Source organism: Heterocephalus glaber, unplaced genomic scaffold, assembly GCF_053883595.1.
Source record: "Heterocephalus glaber isolate CG9 unplaced genomic scaffold, H.glaber_assembly_v1.0 deba00001532, whole genome shotgun sequence".
Classification (NCBI taxonomy): Eukaryota; Metazoa; Chordata; class Mammalia; order Rodentia; family Bathyergidae; genus Heterocephalus; species Heterocephalus glaber.
Genome location: NW_028258330.1, coordinates 17,706,865 through 17,720,145, shown reverse-complemented (window position 1 = coordinate 17,720,145; position 13,281 = coordinate 17,706,865). Strand labels below are relative to the sequence as shown.

At 42.6% G+C, this 13,281-nt stretch overlaps 1 pseudogene; it reads right to left on the bottom strand.

The window, feature by feature from the left end:
* Positions 1 to 7,409: 7,409 nt before the first annotated feature.
* LOC101715757 (F-box/LRR-repeat protein 20-like) lies at positions 7,410 to 9,159 on the bottom strand (annotated as a pseudogene).
* Between the last annotated feature and the right edge of the window lie 4,122 nt (positions 9,160 to 13,281).

The following is a 13,281-nucleotide window of genomic DNA, read 5'->3' as shown; positions in this document are numbered from 1 at the left end:
GCCGCTCCCGGCCCGTCTCTCCTCTCCCAGCTCAGAGGAGGTGATCCATGTGGGCACCAACAGCACCCCTCTGCACCCCCAGTCAAAATGAGAAAACACGTAAATAAGTCTCAAAACCAGACTTCCAGATCACCTACAGCAACCCAAAAGGGAAATGAGATGGAACACTGATACTCAACCACCTGGACCCACTGAACTGCCAACAAAAGGGGATCTGGAAAAAATGAAATCAGAAATAATTTGTCAGATAACAGGAGAAATTGTGCTCCTAGTGCAAGACACGATTAATAAATCTAGAGAGGAGCTGAGGAACACGATGGAATCCCAACATAGAATAGCTAATGCTGATTGTCTATTGTGTGTCAGCCACTGTGCCAAGCAAAATTCACTGTTTGAGTTCATGCTGCAAACAGTGCCCTGAGAGAAGCAGTGTGATGCCTATCTTCTGGCTAAGGACCTGGAAGTTCAGAGGCAGGGAGTGAGGTGGACGTGGACACTCAGCTGGGGAACAGCTGAGCTGGACTGGTCCAGCAGACTCCAGGGTGCACTCATAGCTACCAAGGAACGAGGATTCCCCAAAGGTGATGGTGGTGTACTCAGGACCAGGTTGCTTAGTAACCATTAAACATTTAGAGTATGTTGTTTAGCCAGTGCCACCACTAAATTGCTTTTGTCCTATAAATGTTGATTTCTGTAGCAACTGGGTTCTCTTGTGGTCAACTCTAAACCTGAATTACTCTTAGGGTTTTGGAATCAGCTCTTGGCCATTGCTTACATAACTGATCACTTAAAAGTGGGAGGTAGTAAGTGTACTTGAGGTATTAGCCATACCATTCTGGGGGAATATTGGAACATTCTTATAGTTCTCAGATAATTTACAAATGTCTTAAATGTCAATATGCCAAAAACGGCAGTGATGTATGCAGAATCTGTCCATGTTTATATCTTTGTATTAGAGAGGGAAGCCCATAATTTCTGCAGGATTGTAAAACCCCCTTCATTTATGGAACAAGTCTGAAAAGGCTGCCAGGTTTTTCTGGTCATAAAACTTTGTTTTGGCTTGTTTTACTTTTTCTGGTATTTCAAAGAATTGTGATTTTCTTACAAAGTATGTGATACTAATTACATGATAGCAAAATGCTCGCTCTTTGCAGTTTTGCATAAGTGTCTGGGAATAAATGAGAGTGGTGGGGGTGACAGCTTTCCAAATGCGGATGCCAAGGTTCTGAGTTTTATTTTCTTGAGTACTGAGGTTAAGGTGGGTGGAATGAGTGCCTTTCTCAAATTTGGGTGGGAAAACCAAAACTACTAATTTCCAAGGTGGCTGCATTTTGGGGTAGTGGGAGGGAAAGTGGAAAGAACACCTTTCCACAAGGTCATGCAAGGCAACAGTCACCTATAATATCTCCTTTGGAACACCTACTAGCATGCCTGCCTAAGCCGTGACCCACTTCTGAAAGGTTCCTGTATGCAGGTCAGTGTTAGGAGTTGAATCATTTCCTCCAAAAAGATATAAGGAAAAACTAAACATCGATATCTGTGAATGTGATCTTATTTGGAAGCACAGTATTTGCAGATGAAATCAAATTAGGACAAGATAATTAAAGTGGGCCCTAATCCAATATGACTAGTGTCTTTATAAGAAGAGGGAAGTTTGGACACATGAACACACACACACACACACACACACACACACACACAGAGTAGCTGGCCATGTGAAGATGGAGAGGGACTGGGTCATGCTGCCACAAGCCAAGGAGTTCCCGGGGCTGCTGGGAACTGGGTGAAACAAGGCTGTGAACCATTGATTTAGGTGGTCATTCTCCTCTCACTCCACACATACCTTTGTTTCTCAGGCCACAAATAATGAGGCCAATGGTTGACACCTGACCCAAAGGTAGGTATGGTCTGGGCTTTGAAGTGCAAGAACTCTGCCCAGCAGAAATATCCTATACAGGAAAGATTATATTGCAACCCAATCAAATCATCTCTACTGGAGAATCTGAATCCAGGAGACCATACAACATCAGCAGACAGGTGAGGGGCACAGAAATGGGGAGAAGGCAGTAAGCAAGGCCCAGAGCAAGAGAGGTCATGAAGACGTAGGAGGTATGGGGCAGGAAGGAACAGGGGAGGAGCTGCAGAGAAAAGCAGAAGGGCAGGTGTCAAGTCAGAGCTTGGAAGACTACCTAGGTTGCTCTAGGGTCCCTGGAGCTGCCAAGAGACACCCAGATTCTGTTGCAGAATCTGGCCCAGGGAAGAAGGATGCTCTGCCCTCTGCAACCTCATTATTCTGGGTGATCTGAGGCTGATGGCTGGAGTGTCCCTCAGGAGCTTGTTAGAAGTGCAGAGCATTGGGCCCCACCTTCAACCTCCTACCTCAGGACTTGCACTTTTACAAGATTCCCAGGTGACTCATTCGCTTATTAAAGTTGACACACATAGCAATATAAGGCCTGGCTCAGTGGCTCCTGGCATCATTTCCTAGACTTCCTTACTCCCATTTCTCCTTGTAAAAGTTAATGCTTATGAGGAAACCTGAGTGGATCTCTGTTCCTTTCAAACTGAAGGCTCTCCTTCCTCTGTTGGAAGCAGAAATAATTTTCTATGTAAGAGTTCTACAAAGCTGGAGAGATTTTGAGAATGAGTCAGGGTGCTGAGGATTTATGGGGGTACCTGTGCTGTTGATTATGGCTAGAATGCCTTCAGTTAGGTGGGTCCCACAGAGGCAATGCTTTATAGGTATCTCCAGTTCGGTGGTTTTCAAAGTGTGGTCTCTGAACAACCAGTTTCAGCATTACCCAGGAAATGTGCCAGAAATGCAGATCCCCAGGCCCCCGTGTGGATTTACAGAATCAGATGCTGTTGTGGTAGACTCAGCGGTCTATGCCTGAACAAGCTCACCAGGTGATCCGAGGCACAGTAACATTTGAAAACCACTGCTCTAGTTTCTTGGTGTTACACCATTAATTCTCTCATCTTCAGAAATACTCAGCAAGTGACCTGGGTGTGTGACATGTAATCCTTCAGGAAAAATACTGTGGGTAGCTATATGGATAAGAATCTCAAGAATGGATAAACAAATTGGATATTTACACACAGGAATATAGCAATGAAATGAATGACTTACAGCTATTGACAAAATGTTGAATAACAGAAGGCAGAAACAAAAGGGCTCACACTGTAGGATTCCATTTGCACATGGCACAAAAACAGGAAAAAGTAATGTATGTTGTTAGCAGACGGGCTTTGCACAAGGTACTCTATCTGTCCCCAATCTGTCGTTCTTTCTTCCCTGTCTAAATCCTATTCAAGCTGCCATTCTTGGCTTGGAGGTATCTTTTCCAGAGTCTTTGTCACATCCTTTGGAAGTCCCTTGGAGAGAGTCATTCTGGGGCACAGACATGAGAGGCTCTGGAGGGAACTGGCAAAGCTGTGTTGCTTGCTATGGATGCACATAGCAATGGTCTATTTTTTTATTTCAGAAATCTCTCAAGTTATACATTTACCCTTTGTGCACTTTTCAGTATTTATTGTATTTCCATAAAAACTGTAAGAACTAATAATTTCTTGGCCTTTTGGCTAAATTCGAGTGTAGTAAAAGTTGCAAGAACTACTAGTAGGTATTGTGCAATATTTGAATCCTGATGTGATGAATTTCCTACAGCATTTAAAAAATAGCCTATAATTTGGGGTTTTGGTTCAATGTCTTGTTTTCACTGCATGAAATTAGGAGCATTAACAACCCATGTTGCTGTATGAATTAATGTTTAAAACCTCACTTGGAATAGAGTATTATGATTGAAAATGATTTGAGGTCTATAAAGTTTTATAGCACATCTCAGTAGTGTTTCAGAGAAAGTATGGATAATATAGTCTAATTTTTTCATCAGTAAATGACTTACCCAGATTGTTTTCTGAAATCTTTTCATCTTTTTTTTTTCCAGGGGAAATTTCTTAAATCACCTATGAAATTCTGTGGGAGAGAAAAATGTTCATGTGGTAATTTGTTCTCCACAACCCACCTCAAAGTCACAGGAATCTAATTTGGATGGATTTGTGTCAAGATTTTCCATGAAACCCCAATTTGGGTAGTGCAAATACGTGGACAGCACTTTTTGAGGAAGCAATTTTAATTAGTATGAACATCCAGGAGATGCTATAAACTTATAATGAAGACATTTACAAATCATTTCTGCTTCTTTTCAAAAAGCACAAATACTCATTACATATGCACAGCCTAACCTGCATTTTAAGATAAGTAATCAGAAAGGAAGGCAAAACAGAAAAACATGCCAACACAATCAGCATTTATTCACAGCCAAATGCTGTGGTGCATTTGCCCTTCTGCTGTTAGAACTGACAAGGCAATTCAGGAAGAACCGTGCTCTCTTTTGAGACTTGCAAGGTCTTAAAATTTTTTTTTCAGTTTTAGGGGCCCTTCACACTGAGTTACATCCCCAACCCTTTTAAAATTTCTTATTCTGACAGGGTCTTGCTTAAATCACGAAGTTGCTAAGTCTGGACTCAATCTTGCAATCCTACTGTAGCCTCCCGGAGTGCTGGCTACAGATGTGTGCCACCGTACTTGGTTGCAAGTCCTTGCTTTTTATTTCCACTGACAATATTGGGGTTTTATGGAAAATCCTGCCACAATTTTATCCAGATTAGATTCCAAGGACTTTGAGGCGGTCAGAACATTTGAGAACCTTTTGTATAATTTGCTTATCTGAGAGTGGCTTCCCGAGCTGCTTGCTTGGTGAGTGAAAGAGTGTGGCTGGGACTCATTCTGTGGCCCCTGGGCCTGGACTTTCCCCAGAAAGGGAGCCACTCTCAGGGCTATGTGGGGCTCGCAGTAAAGAGCCAGCACTCCAGCTGGGCCTCCTGACTGTTTTCCTGCAGCACATACACACAGGCTCCCACTTTTCCCTGTGCATTTGTTCTTCCTTCCATCTGTCTCCATGGACAGAGGGACATCACAAAGAAGATGGAATACATACCAGGCACAGAGCCAGACATGGAGGATTTGGCAGTGACTGACATTCTCCCTCCCCTCATGGTGCCCAGAAATAATCTCCTGAAGGAGAAATGCAAGATGTGAGAGGCAAGCAGAGAGAGTCAGAGAAGGGCCCCCTGAGAAGCTCATCTAGGCCAGGAATGAATCAGCTTTAGATGGACTAGTGCAGAGCCGGCTGAGGTGGGATCAATGTTCCAGGCAGATAGAGAGTCATGTGGAAAGCTTGAATTCAAGAGGCAGTGTCACCAAGAAGGGGATCTGTGTCTTTATTCCCCAAGGCCTGAACTAGTCAACTCCCAGAACTGTGAGCCAATAAATTTATTTTATGTTGTTATGGCTTTTATCTAGATGTCCCCTCAAAGCCTTCTGTGGTCACAAGTGAGGCTTTTTGGAGGCGGCTGGATCTAGGGTGTGTGACGCTGGGATCAAGGATGTGATGCTGGGATCGATTCATGTTGCCATGCTAGTATTAAGGCTGCCCCATCCTGGGTGTGAGTGCTACCCACCCTAAGGGTTGCTACCCTGGATAGGATATAAGGGACAGAAAGAGGGTTGCTGTTTGTCACTTGCTGCTTGCTGCTTTTGCTATCTTCTGCCTACCATGAACTGTTTCTCCTCTGAGATGCCTGTCTGCCATGCCACCATGCCTTGGAGCCAGCTGATTATGGACTGAAACCTCTACAAACTGTGACCTGAAATAAATCTTAAACTTCGGGTATCATGTATTTTTTATATTAATTAATTTTATTGGAATATTTTAGATATACATAATGATCACATTCATCATAGGGAATTTGTACCTGTACATGATATATCTTGCTTTTTTTTCCCCCATTCTCCTCTCCCCCCTTTAGCCCCTCTTTCCCTCCTTATTTACAAAAGCTTTGTTTCCATTTTTCCTTTTTTTTTCTTTTTTCTTCTCTTTTCCTTCCGTGCCCCTTCCCCTTCCCTAGTTCCCCTTCCCATTTGAAAATTTTCTTCCTATTTTACAATATCTATTATACATTCTGGTCCTTATTTACACCTTTGGTTTCTCACACAAGAGAAACCATGCAACATTGGAACATGCATGTCTCATTTACTTCGCTTAAGAGTATGGTCTCAAGGTACATCCATTCAGCTAGAAATGTCTCAAGTTTATCCTTCTTTCTTTTTTTTCTTGGTACTGGGGATCAAACTTGGGTCCTTGTGTTTGCGGGGCAGGTGGCAGAATCACTGAGCTAAATCCCCAGGCCAAGTTTATCCTTCTTTATGGCAGAGCAGTACACCATTGTATAAAAATAGCACATCTTCTTTATCCATTCATCAATTGGTGGGCATTTGGATTGTTTCCAATATTTACCTATTCCAAACTGTGCTGCTATAAACATAGGTGTGCATATATCTCTGTGGTGTGATGCTTTTAATTATTTTTGGAAGATACCAAGAAGGGGAATAGCTGGGTCAAATGGAACCTCTAGTTTTAGTTTTTTGAGGAATCTCCACACTGATTTCCACAGTGGTCGCACCAGTCTACACTCCCACCAACAGTGGAGAAATGTCCCTTTTTCCCCACAGCCCCACCAGCATTTGTTGTTGGTTGATTTTTTTTTCTGAATTAAAAAAATATTTATTGATAATGTCTCTTTAAAAAAGTTTGACATCCCTAACTAATCATCCAAAATGCAAACTGTAAACATAACAGCTAAAGAGTAACAACCATGTGAGTAGCAGATTATGACAAGGGGACATATCAAGCAAGAGTGCAGAGGGAGCCACGAAGAGTGGAAGACAGACTGTGACAATTTGATCAACCACATCTGCATTGCAGCGATTTCAATGTAGTACTTAAGAAACCCCTGGGCCATACTAAAACACAGGAGGAATGGACAAGCCTTCTTTGTGAGCATGCTCAGCATGTTGGCATGGAAACAGGAAGCACAGAAGCTATGTAGTCATTTAGTAACTATGGCTACCACTTCTAGAATGCAAAGAAATTTCTTTCTGGTCCCTGGATCATCATGTATTGTTTTTCCATGCTTTCCTTGACCCTGGATGACGGCAGTTACTTTTCCAAAATCCCCAGAGAAATCCCTTAACAAAATAAAGAAACCATCATAGCAGTAACACTGGGTCTGCTGGAGTACCCCTCCCTCTGTGTTGGCTATGATGTTCTTTTGGTGGGTCCAGCAGGAATGGTTAAGTTTCACCAATCCACTTGATAAAGCCAGCATGAACTTCAGTCCCATGGCCACAGAGCCAGAGTGGATGGGGTCAGGTATGGATGCATACATATATGTAGCTCAGGGGACCTGGACACTGCCTCACTCTGTAACCCTTTCCCCTTCCTCTGGAGAAGCCAGGTGACTCTGGAGTGTTCTTACTCAGTTCACTGAGGCTTACCCCTCCAGTGTCATAGGATGACGCAGCATCTGCAGAAGTGCTGCCTGCTGCCCCTGACTGATGGGGGTGAGTGACAGGTGTGAAGTAGGCATGGACTTTAATGTTGGGTAAGTGGGTCCTGAGTCTCTTGATCCCTGTGTGCATGACCTGCTGGCAGTCATAGAGCTTGATCCACTCCAGGCTGTGGCAGCTCTTCAGGTGCTCCAGGGATGTGTCTGTGATGAGTGGGCAGTTGTTCAGCTTGATCACCTCCAGCTGGTCGTGCGCACAGGCCCCATTCCCCAGGTGGCAGAGGCTGTCGTCAGTGATAAGCTCACAGTGGGACAGACTCAGCACTTGAAGTTGAGGACAGTGTATAGAAAGTTGAATTAATGTGCTATCAGTTAGCTGAACACATTCTTCCAGGTCCATCTTTTCAAGCTCATGGCAACTCCTGGGCAAAGTGGTAAAACCCACATCTGTTAGTTGAGAACATGTTTTGACTTCTAATATTCTAAGCCGAGGGCAGCTCTGACCTAGTGCATTCAGGATGGCGTCTGTGATGTTGGAGCGGCCAGAGGCAAAGAGGGACTGCAACTTACAGAACTCTCTGTATATAGTAATGAGACCTTCATCTGTGATTTGTAAGCAAGTCTGCAAGTTCAGAGTCACAGCTCAGGACAATGTGCACCTCTGTACTTGAGAGCATCGGCTTCTAGTTGTGTGCAGCCTTTTAAGAATAAGGCCTTCAGCCCCCTTCAGCCTCTCACTAGTGCTTGAATGCCATCCTTAGTTACTTGGTCACACCAGGAAATGTTCAGCTGCTCCAGCAGTGGACACCCCTTGCTCAGAGCTTTGAGAGACATGTTTGTTATTGATAGAGAAAATTTAAACTATAGGTTAGTTATTAAGGTAGCTGAAGTAGAATAAGTAATCCGTTCCTTTAAGATTTGCCTTTCCCGTAACTCTTATTGCTTAAGGTGATGGCTAACTGAACCTTTGACCGGTAACCTAACTGTAGATAACATTTAACCTGGAGAAAAGCAAAGTAGAAATGTTTGGGTAGTTTACAATGTATGTGTTTTAGGTGCCATCTGTTTGTTATATGTCTGTCACTATACCCATTAACAGGAACTAGTTGTAAAAGAGAAACAGAAATTTTACTAAGACTACCAGAAATGAGGTAATGGCTAAAAGAAGATATAAAAGGAAATGTTAAAACAAAGGAAGGCGTGGACATTGATCAGACGAGTTTCTGGCGAGTAAAGGCTTTGTTTTTTTTACCCAACTTCTGTGTCTCTGTACATTTCTTTCCATGATTCTGGAACATTATCATATAGGAAGCCAAGTCAAGGTGCCTAAGTTTGGAATAGAACTTGCTAAGACTTGAACATCTAGCACCATTTAGATTCAGTACTTCAATGTTGCTACAGTTTTGTGCAAAGGTCCTCAATGCATTGTCTCCCACTCCAAGACACTGACGAAGACTTAACTTTCATAAAAACCCTCCACATCATTTCAAAATATTCTCCACTACCCGGCCCTCAATATCCTTCTGGAAATCAAATAGATCAATTCGCTGCCAGTTGCTGCCATCCAGAGCAAGAGCATTCCAGGTCCTGGAAGCCTGTGCACAGCGACACAGGGTAACCACATTGAGGAAAGAAAATATACGTAATAGGAATTCTTTGGGACGGTTTTTTGGTTACAGCTTCATTGCTATTTGATAATATGGTCACCTTGAAACTGAAGTGCAGCAGGTGGTCCCTGCTCAGAGCCATTTTTCTCCTCTTTCAGGACTCTCGGGAGTGGGGCAGCGCTGCCACTGAGGTAGCTGCTGTGCTATACCGGTGGATTGCTTTACCAGCTCTGCAGGGAGGCCTTAGGGGCCGATGCTTGGCGGGCGTCTCCCTGTGCCTGGCCCAGTGTGCAGAGGGCGAGGGGCTGAACACCCCGCCCTGCTCCTCAGGTGGCAGATGAGCCACACCTGATTTCTTGATAGTAGCCATTCTTTCTGGGGTGAGATGAAATCTCAGTGTTGTTTTAATTTATATCTTTGGAATGGCAGTCATGTTGAACATTTTTTCATATATTTATTTTCCATTTGTACTTCTTCATCTGAGGAGTGTCTGCTCATTTCAGATATCCATTTTTGGATTGGGCTTTTAAATTTGGAGGGTCTGATTTTTTTGAGTTCTTTATTCTAGATATTAATCCTTTGTCTGAGGAACAGGTGACAAAATTTTTTTTTTCCACTCTCTGGGTTGTCTCTCTACTCTGTTGGTGATTTCTTTTGCTGTAAAAAAAGCTTTTTAATAAGACAAGATCCCAGTTGTTGATTCTTTGTAATATTTCCTGTGCAATGGGGGTTTTGTTTATAAGGTCTTTGTCTACACCTATGTCTTCAAGAGTTCTACCTATTCTCTCTTCCAACAGATTTAGTGTTTCTGTTTTAATATTTATTTATTAATTTTTTTTTTTGTGGTACCGGGGATTGAACTTGGGACCTTGCACTTGCGAGGCAGGCAGTGGAACCACTGAGCTAAATCCCTGGCTGTTTTAATATTTAGATATTTGATCCATTTTAATCTTAGTTTAGTACATGGTGAGAGATATGGGTCTAGTTTTACTTGTTGGCATGTGGAAAGCCAATTTTTCCAGTACCATTTATTAAAGAGGCTATCTTTCTCCCATTGAAGGTGTTTAAGCCCTTTATTAAAGATAAGGCAGGGCCAGGGATTTAGCTCAGTGGCTCTGTGCCCACCTGGCAAGTACAAGGTCTTGAGTTTGATTCCTGGTATGAAAATAAAAACACAAATAAAAAGATTAGGCGGCTGATTGTGTTTGGAGTTGTTTCTGTATATTCTAATCTGTTCCATTGATCCTCAGGTCTGTTTTTTTTCCCCAGTACCATGGTGTTTTTATCAGTGACTTTGCAGTATAATTTCAAGTCAGGGGTTGTGCCATCCCTGCCTGTTGGGTATTTTGTCTCAGCAATGAGAAAAGCAACTAAGACATGTCTAATTATCTTCAAGCCACAGTAAATCCATTTTAGGAGGTAAGTAGAGGTAACAGAGTTATTTACATAGTGATTTCCTTTGAGGCAAAAATTCAGCCTTTGACCTCTGTCCTGCATGCTCCTAACAGAATCTTTGAGTGTAGTTTGATAAAAGTACCAAAAAATTTAAAATATAAAGACATACCCATTGGGTACATGATGCAAACGATCTATCCTATAAGGTGTTTTGGAACAAACACTAGGAAAGTTGAACATATTTAAAGCTCTGTGTTCATACCTATCCCCACCCCTCCTAGAGAGGGGAAGTGGGGGGGGTTGTTTCTGAGGACAGTCACACTGTAATGGACAGAGGGCCAAGGGAGAATGATTGGGAAACCAACTGATTCAAAGAAGAGCTTAAAATACTCACATAGTATGATCTAAGGAAGAAGTGACTCACACAGGAGATAATTTTCATTGTATCAGTTGGGGAATTTGATTTCAACCAGCAGATACTACCTGTGGCCATCATAAGCCAGAGGGAATGAATGGAAAGTGGGTTTGGGTTTACACAAATGGGGATTATGGATAGAGACTAGGCAGAAATGGAGGGAAAAGCAGCAAGCTCAGGACAGGTCTGATGCATGTCTGATGGATGCCTCCAAATGTCCCCTCCACCACAGTGGTGCTTGCTTAAGCCATAGAGCAAGTAAGTATCCAGTGAGCTGACTTAAGTCACACGCTGAGCCCTTCTATCATGGGGATTCCAGGAGGAGAAGATAGGCCAGCACTGGGAAAGGATCTTTACCAGACTGCACAATGCAGGAAGCATCCAAATTAAGGATATAGTCAATACTTATTATTATTTTTTGCTTATTTATGACTTGACTTGTTTATTATCTGTCTGTTGCTCCTGGAACATAACCCTTTCAACAACTGACATTTCATTTGATGTCTACCTCTGAATCTCTCTCTAAGCTATGAAAAGTGGACAGTCAAAAAATAGCAGCAGAATATACTAAGGAGTGGATGTTCAGGATGTAATCATTCCACATGCAGACAAGGTGAGTGTGTTGTTGTTATGGGGATATGGAAGATTATTCTGGTAGTCAGAGTTATCCAACAGCATCATAATTCATTGTATGAATATTAGGTCTCTGAGTTGAAAGAAGATAGCACTAGGATTTCTCTTTATTTAAGGTGTGGTGCTTTTATATAGGTGTATGTCTGTGATGCATAATAAATACACTAGCCATGGGGAATCGGCACATCACCCTTTCCTATGACAGACCTCTGAAACTTGTGTTTAGGGCTTTGCTTCTCTGCTTTCAGGCCATGTGTTTCTGACAAGTTCACTCTACCTCCAAATGCAGAAGCCAATCCTCCTGATAAATCCCATCACTCTGTCCACAGTGACAGGTTCAAGGAGCAGGTGTGTGACAGACCAGACAGGCAGACTGAAGAGAATCCAATGAGGACTTCTGTTTAGCCACGGGGAACCAGACTCTTCTTTTGTGAGGACTTGGTGTAGGACCTGGAGAAGCCTTCAACATGAAACTTGAAAATGAAGTTGACATGGAAGAAGGCAGAGATCAGAGAAAGAGGAAAGCCCCAATCTCTGTTGGAAGCCAGATCCACTAAGAATTCTTACAAGAGCTGAAAATTTGGGCTGGAGATTTAGCTTGGTGGTTCTGCTGCCTGCCTCGAAAGCGCAAGGTCCTGAGTTCGATCCCCAGTACCAAAAAAAAAAAAAAAAAAAAAAAATTAAGAATAGAGGATTTAAAAAAAAAAGCTGAAAATTTTCCTTGGATCAGATTTTCGTTAGTTGCAATAAAATGAGTCTTTAGGGACCTAAATGCTGCCAATTACTGGGACAGCCTTGTAGTGTTGAGGGAATTTCTGGGGGCCAGGTCAGATACAGTGAGAGGGGTCGGGTGGTGCATATTGTCTATAGCAGGAGCAGACAGGGAGATGGTGTCATGCATGCCATGTGCTTGTGTTCTTGGACTAGATGATTGAATGGTCATTTCTCAGGAATCCCCGTCTATAATCCTATCATAAAACTTCAACCACAAAAATAATGCACAACAGTGGACTTATAAGGTGGGCTGTCCATGTGCTTTAGATTTTTAATAGCTGTATTTTAGAAAAGTAAAAGAGAAATAGTAAAATTAAGTTTAATAATATCTTTTATTTAACCTTAATATATCCAAAATATTGTTTTTGTTTTTTTGTTTTTTTGGTACCAGAGATCGAACTCGGGTCCTTGCGCTTGCGCAGCAGGCAGTGAAACCACTGAGCTAAATCCCCAGACCCTATCCAAAATATTGTTATCACAGCATGTGGCACTAGCCACCTTTCAAGTGCTCAAGAGCCACATGTGGCTAGTAGCTACTGTACTGAGCCCTAGACCCACAGCTTGTTAGAACTAGACGAGACCTAGAAGCAGCTTCTACGCACTCCACATTGTGAAAACAGGAAATAGAGGGCATCAAAGGAGTAACTTTCCAAAGCACATGAGTAGTTGCATGACTTTCTGTGGTGTATTTCTTTTTCTTCCAAACACAAAGGCTGTCCACTGGGTGTGGTAGACAGAATGCCACTTCTCCCAAAAATGTTCATGTCCTAATTCCTGAACCCCATGTATATGTTACTTTATAAGGCAACGGGGACTTTGCTAGTGTGATTAAATTATGGGTCTTGAATAGGAAGACTATCCTGGATTAACCCAAGTGGGCCCAAGATAATCAGATAAGTGCTTTTAAGAGAGATGTGGTCAAAAGTCAGCAGAAGGAGGTAGAATGATAGGATGAAAGGTTGGAGTGATGCACTCAGAAGATGTAGAGCAAGTCCATGAACCAAGAGATGCAGGAAGGGCCCCAAATCCAGAAAAGACAGAGGAACA